The sequence below is a fragment of the Lathyrus oleraceus genome, chromosome 7 (genome assembly GCF_024323335.1).
Source record: "Lathyrus oleraceus cultivar Zhongwan6 chromosome 7, CAAS_Psat_ZW6_1.0, whole genome shotgun sequence".
Lineage (NCBI taxonomy): Eukaryota > Viridiplantae > Streptophyta > Magnoliopsida > Fabales > Fabaceae > Lathyrus > Lathyrus oleraceus.
Window position 1 is genome coordinate 147938373 of NC_066585.1, and position 6570 is coordinate 147944942.

The window sequence follows — 6570 nt, forward strand, 5'->3', positions numbered from 1 at the left end:
AGCTTAGCAACTCCATGATCTTCTTCAAAATTTCCCATGCATCAGATAACTTCAAAGATGGCATTAGGCACAGGTTCAAAAAATAGCTTCACAATGATCATGTAGCATATGAACTCAAATGGATCTTCAATATTGTATCATATGAATGTTCACTTCACAAGCACTTGGTTTCATGAAAGTTGGCATTGGCCAAGTCCTTTGCATAGGGAGTGTTGCCTAAGTTCTAAATCCAATAGTCTCAGATCAAACCCACAGTACACACAAGATGTCTTTTAGGGTTTTTGTTCTTATTATGTACATTAAGGTCAAATGACCACACAAAACAAATAAATATATACAAGCACACAATATCACAAAATATGGCCCAAATGGGCAAAAAATGAAAAATGGCATTAAAGTAAACAAATTGAATGGTATGAATAATGGCAAATGAATTAAAAGTTTAAAAATAAAAGTGCAAAAAAGTAAATGACTTGAAATTAAATGTTAGTTGTTAGTTGATTAGAAGTTAGTATTGCTTTTGCTTTGCTTTTGTTTAAGTCATTCTTTGGAGAACACTGAACCCACTAATCACAAGCATGGATCTTTGAACCAAGACATCTTCCAAAGGAAGGATAAAAGGACAAGTTTCCACACAACACCATGAAAGAGGGGAGACTTACAATATCACTAACTAGAATGTTATTCCTTTTGTGTCACAAATTTAGCGATATGTTAAGCAATCGTAATTGGACTTACGTAGAAGTCACAATATTTGAGGCGGGGCAATAGAGTTTTGGTGTTAATGCATGTTAGAGACATAGTATAATGGACTATGCTCATGAAACATACCACACACAAAAATAATATGCAAAAGGGGGGACCTAATCTCATCCATACTTGTGTTGATTTTGCAAAACAACTAGCCTTAGGATATAGAGATATCATAGGTCCATGACATGAATGAATAAAGAAGGGGAATGAGATGAAGAGGGAGGGGGAATAGATTCAACACAAATTGGTCAAAGGAGGACTTTTACCAAATTAAGATAATTCATTCATTTTGGGAGATGGAATGTACATTCCATCAATCCCCTAAATCCGATGATCTTAACCTAACAAAGTCAAATTAACATTGACCAAGGCCCAACAACACAAGTCAAATTCAACAAGTCAATAAAATGGCTCCACACAATTTATTTTGTATTTAAACAATTAAAAACAAATAAAAATGCATTAAATTAAATTATGGTTGGTCAATTTTGTAAAACCTCATCAAAACACCAAAGAAATGGCCATGAGATTTATCATAGGTCAAACAAGGTCAAAGGACCTTGGAGAAAAAATTTCATATATTTTGGAAACTTAAAAGTATTTTTAAACAATTAAAAATATTCATAAAATCAATAAAATCATGAAAAATATTAATAATAATCCAAAAAATAATTTTAATTCATAAAATGAAAAAGGATTTTATTTAAATTTTTTTAGTGAAACTCTCATATTTTTTGGATCAATATTAAAATTAATATGAATTAATGGAAATAAAGGAAATAAAATGAAATTCAAATATTCAGAAGAAACTTGGACCACTTGATCTCCCTTATTAATTGAGATGGCAGATCAAGTGGATCCAAATGCGCGTTCCACCATGTACACGAGTCAGCGCGCCACACAAATGGTATTTAAAACTAACGATCGTGATTAAAACATAATGGAATGATCATGTGGCTCTGGACAATCCAGCTCATCATCGGCGCAAAACACTGGTCATCTTCTCAGGCGACCTTGGCCAGACTGGTCCACTCATCACCATCACAAAAATGAAAAAGAAGGACATGATTTTAAAGTAAAAATGGCACTGATCACGAATCTGACATCAATTCATCCTAATTCCAAGTATATTGAGAGATACATGGAGTTGAAAATTGAGGTACATGAACTGAGTTGCTTCGATTTAACCTCAAAGCAACTCAATCTTCTTGCCTACATTTGTAGGACTTCAGACAACCAAGGATCCAAGAGAATTGATGAGAATTGAGAGAGAATCGAAGAGAAGAAAAAATCTGGACAATACCTTCAATGTTGTGCAGAACTCGATTGCTCTTGCTTTGATTCTAGCTTGATCTCGCTCAGGAAGCTAGTAAAAGTTGTTTAGAATTGAAAAAAAGCTTTGGATCCCTGGAGTTTTGATTCTCTAAACAGTGAGATTCAAACTCAATTTTCAAAGAAAATTTTCAGGTTTCCCCATTCAAATGTGAGGGTTTGAGGTATTGGAGCAAAGTCGGTGGCCAAGGGTCCTCAATTCTGATGCTAGAGGCCTCTATTTATAGCTGTAGCAAGTGATATTTGCACCTTTAAGTTCAATTTCCAAATTTCGCAATGTACGATGCATGCTTGCATGGGCGTGTACAGGCCCATGAAGTCACTCAATTAGGTCTATAATCAAGTGTAATTGAGTGTGAAAGTGAATTGAAATGCAAGGCAAATGTGTACAACTGTTTGAAGTTTGATTCTTCCCAAATGATAATGTCATGTTCAAGCCACGCGCATACCACTTAAAACTTGTCCAAAATGGATGAAATTTGACTCTTTGGAAAGGTTAGGTCAAGAGGAACAAATCGTATGTTGAACACTTTTCCATTTGAAGCTTGTATCATGATGAATTTTGAGGTGGAATTTTGGAAATTTTAACATTTCAAAAAAAATTCTAAGTGTCAAGCCATATGTTCACTTATTCCACTTTGGCTAACTTTTTATGTGAGATTCAAATGAGAAAAGTGTCTTCATCAAAGTTGTAGATATTTCAAAATAATTCAAAATGGTCACCAATTTGACCTCATTTGGATCTGATATGTATGAGTTATCATTTTTGAAGTTGAGAAAAATCACTTGTTCAATGACATTGGTCCAAAATGACCTATAATGTAACCTTATATCACATGCTCATAAAAGTTGAATTAGCTCTTCCTCCAAACATCAAAGTTGAAGTTGACATATTGAATTTGATTTTGCAACTTGGAAGTATTTCATCTCAGAAGAATTGAGCAAGTTATGGCCTTGGGAATTTGACATCCAAATTAGGATTTAGACAAAATGACCTATAATCGTTCACCATAAAAAATGACTTTCCAAGCAAAACTAGCTCTAAACCTCAACATGAAAGTTGTTTGGAATGTCATTTAGAGTAACGTTGCTCTTGGAATCATTTTCATATGATAAAAAGTGTAGGAGATAGGGTCTAGGGGACCCCAGTTTTGATCAGATGAATTCCTTTGGTCAACCACCATCAACCAACTTGCTAACTTGCAATCCTCTTGATTTTTGGGATTCACAGGAGATCATATATGCATAAGATGATGAATTTTGAAGGATCCCTTAAAATATTTGATCAATTATTGAAGAAGCTTGTTGAAGAAGTTATACAAGATACTCAGGTGAACTAGGGTTTCCACTACAAACCAATTCCAAACTCTTGAAGAATTATTGATAAAAATATCATGTGAAGATCATAGGGACTCATGTATGATTCCTAGATCCATTGTGGGTCCTTTCTTGGTCGAGCTCTTAACAATGAGGGTCTTACACCCTATCTATGCACTTGATAAATCAAAGGTAATCATGTGCCCTACCTACAAAAGAGTTAGACAAATGCAAAGACATATTTTTGGTATTTTGGTTAGTAAATGATAAAATAACGAGTATGAGGGGTAAGGAGGATGCCAAGGTGTGATCCCAATGCTAATGCATATGATGAGATAGCATGAGGTATCTTAGGGGTCAAAATTAGGGTCTTACAGTATCCCATTGGAAAATTATCCTATCTTCACATAGATCGATCCTCAAGAAATCTTGGTGTACTACATGGAAATATGCCTCGAGGATAATATTGATCCCAATTGTTCAAGTATTTGGTCAATGAAAGGCAGAGGAAAATGATCCTTCTGAGTGGCTTTGTTTAGTTTTCTATAATCGATGCACATTCTACTTCCGATCACAACTCTTTATGCTATAGATTCGCCCTTCTCATTCTTAACAACTGTAACACCCCCTTTCTTGGGTACTACGTGAACGGGGCTAACCCATTGACTATCGGAGATCGGGTTTATGATTCCAGCATCTAGTAACTTCTTTACTTCATCCTTGACTACAATACTTAAGATTGGGTTGATCCTTCTCTGGTGTTCTCTAGAGGTTTTACAATCTTCCTCCAGCATAATGCGATGCATACAGATAGAAGGACTTATTCCTTTTAGGTCGGAGATGTTGTATCCTAATGCAGTTGGATATTTTCTTAAGACATCTAGTAACTTTTCAGTTTCCATTTGTCCCAAGTCAACATTGACTATTACTGGTCTTTTGAGTTCAGTGTCTAGGAATTCATATCTTAGGTTCTTTAGTAGTGTTTTTAATTCCAAGTATGGTTTCTTCAGGCATGGCATGTGGTTGGGTGTAAGTGCTAAGCACTCGCTTAGACTGTCATTTTGGTATGGTTCACACCAATTATCATCTTCAAATATTAGAGGGATTTGGATTTTCATTATATTAGAGTATGTGGCTTCTTGCACCTCCATCTCTCTTACGCACTCGTCTATGACATCAAGTAGATAATAGGTATCGTCTATAGTTGGCGCTTGTAAGAATTATGTCAAGATGAATTCAACCTTTTCCTCTCCAACTTTGAATGTTAGCTTACCTCTCTTTACATCTATTATGGCTCCGGCGGTAGCTAAGAATGGCCTTCATAATATAATAGGTGTATTGGCATCTTCTTTGATGTCCATGATTATGAAGTCTGTAGAAATGTAGAATTATCCTACACGTACTGGGACATTCTCTAGTATACCGATAAGATATTTAATTGAGTGGTCAGCTAATTGAACAAACATCTTGGTTGGTCTTAGTTCTCCCATGTTGAGCCTTTTACAGATGGTTAAGGGAATTACACTAATGTTGCCTCCTATGTCGCATAGAGCTTTGTCTATGATAAATTTTCTAATGACACAGGGTATGGAGAAACTACCTGGGTCTTTTAGTTTGGGAGGCATGTTATTTTGGATTATTGCGCTACACTCAGCAGTAAGTGTAACTGTTTCATTATCCTCGATATTTTTCTTATTGGATAGGATCTCCTTAAGAAATTTGGCATATGAAGGCATTTGTGTGATGGCTTCTGTAAAGGGAATTGTAATGTTTAGTTGCTTCAGAAGTTCAACAAAATTCCTAAATTGCCCTGTAGTTTTAGAATTTGCGAGTCTTTGAGGATACATAATGGGTGGTTTATAAGGTGGTGGAGGCACATAAGGTTTTTCTTTCTCTTCGGCCTCTCAGGTATTATCTTCCTTCTCTTTCGGTTCACTTACCTCCTCAGTTGTGGTTTTGTCTGGTTTTTGGTACATGGCAGGATTTTGGAGTCTTGGATCTACAGGTCCATCTATTTCTTTTCCACTCCTCAGTATAACGGCATTTGCATGTCCTTTTGGATTAGGTTGCGGCAGTTCAGGAAATGTGCCAGCGGGAGCGGCAGTAGATGCTTGTTGTTGAGCCACTTGTGAAATCTGTGTTTCAAGCATTTTGTTGTGGGTGGCTAAGGCGTCTACTTGGCTCGCTAGTTGTTTAAGTTGCTCGCTAGTATGTATGTTTTGATTCAAGAAGTCTTTGTTTGTCTGAGCTTGGGTAGCTATGAAGCTTTCCATCATTAGTTCAAGGTTGGACTTCCTAGGCATGTTAGGAGCATTATTAACTGGCTTTTGATATCCAGGCGGAACAGTGGGTGCTTGGCCAGGTGCATACAGGGCGTTGTTATTCTTATACGAAAAGTTAGGATGATTTTTTCCAACCTGGGTTGTAGGTATTCGAATAAGGATTTCCTTGTGCGTAATTCACTTGATCGGTTGGGACTCCTGCTAATATCTGACATTCTGGTGCAGTGTGTCCAAGGGTTCCACATAACTCACAGTTTGGAGTCACGTCAGCCACGGTGGTTGCGGGTGGTATGGTCAAGTTGTCTAACTTTTGAACAAGGGCATCTACTTTTGCATGAACGTGGTCAAGGCTACTGATTTCGTACATTCCACTTTTTGGTTGGGACTTTTCTACTGGAGTTCTTTCACCTCCCCATTGGCAATGGTTTTGGGCCATGTTTTCAATGAGTTGATAAGCTTCGTTGTATGGCTTGTCCATAAGTGCACCTCCTGCGGCAGCGTCTACTGTCAATCTTGGGTTATACAGAAGACCATTGTAAAATGTGTGAATGATCACCCAGTCTTCGAGGCCGTGATATGGAGATATCCTCATCATGTCTTTGTATCTCTCCCACGCGTCATAGAGAGATTCTACATCTTTTGTCGAAATCCGTTGATTTGAGCTCTCAGCATAGCAGTTTTGCTTGGCGGAAAGTATCGGGATAAGAAAACGTTCTTCAGTTCTTCCCATGTTGTAATTGAGTTGGATGGCAAGGATTGCAACAAAGCCCAAGCTATGTCTCTTAGTTAGAAAGGAAAGAGGCGTAGTCTTATCGCATCTTGAGACACACCATTCACCTTCACAGTGTCTGCGTACTGCACAAACTTGGTCAAATGTTCATTAGGG

The 6570-nt window shown here is 37.1% G+C and overlaps 1 non-coding gene across 1 annotated transcript; it reads left to right on the forward strand.

Moving 5' to 3' along the window:
* Positions 1-6250: 6250 nt before the first annotated feature.
* Positions 6251-6356, forward strand: LOC127109364 (small nucleolar RNA R71). Its single transcript, XR_007796672.1, has one exon. It is a non-coding gene; the product is annotated as a small nucleolar RNA R71 (small nucleolar RNA).
* Positions 6357-6570: the final 214 nt, after the last annotated feature.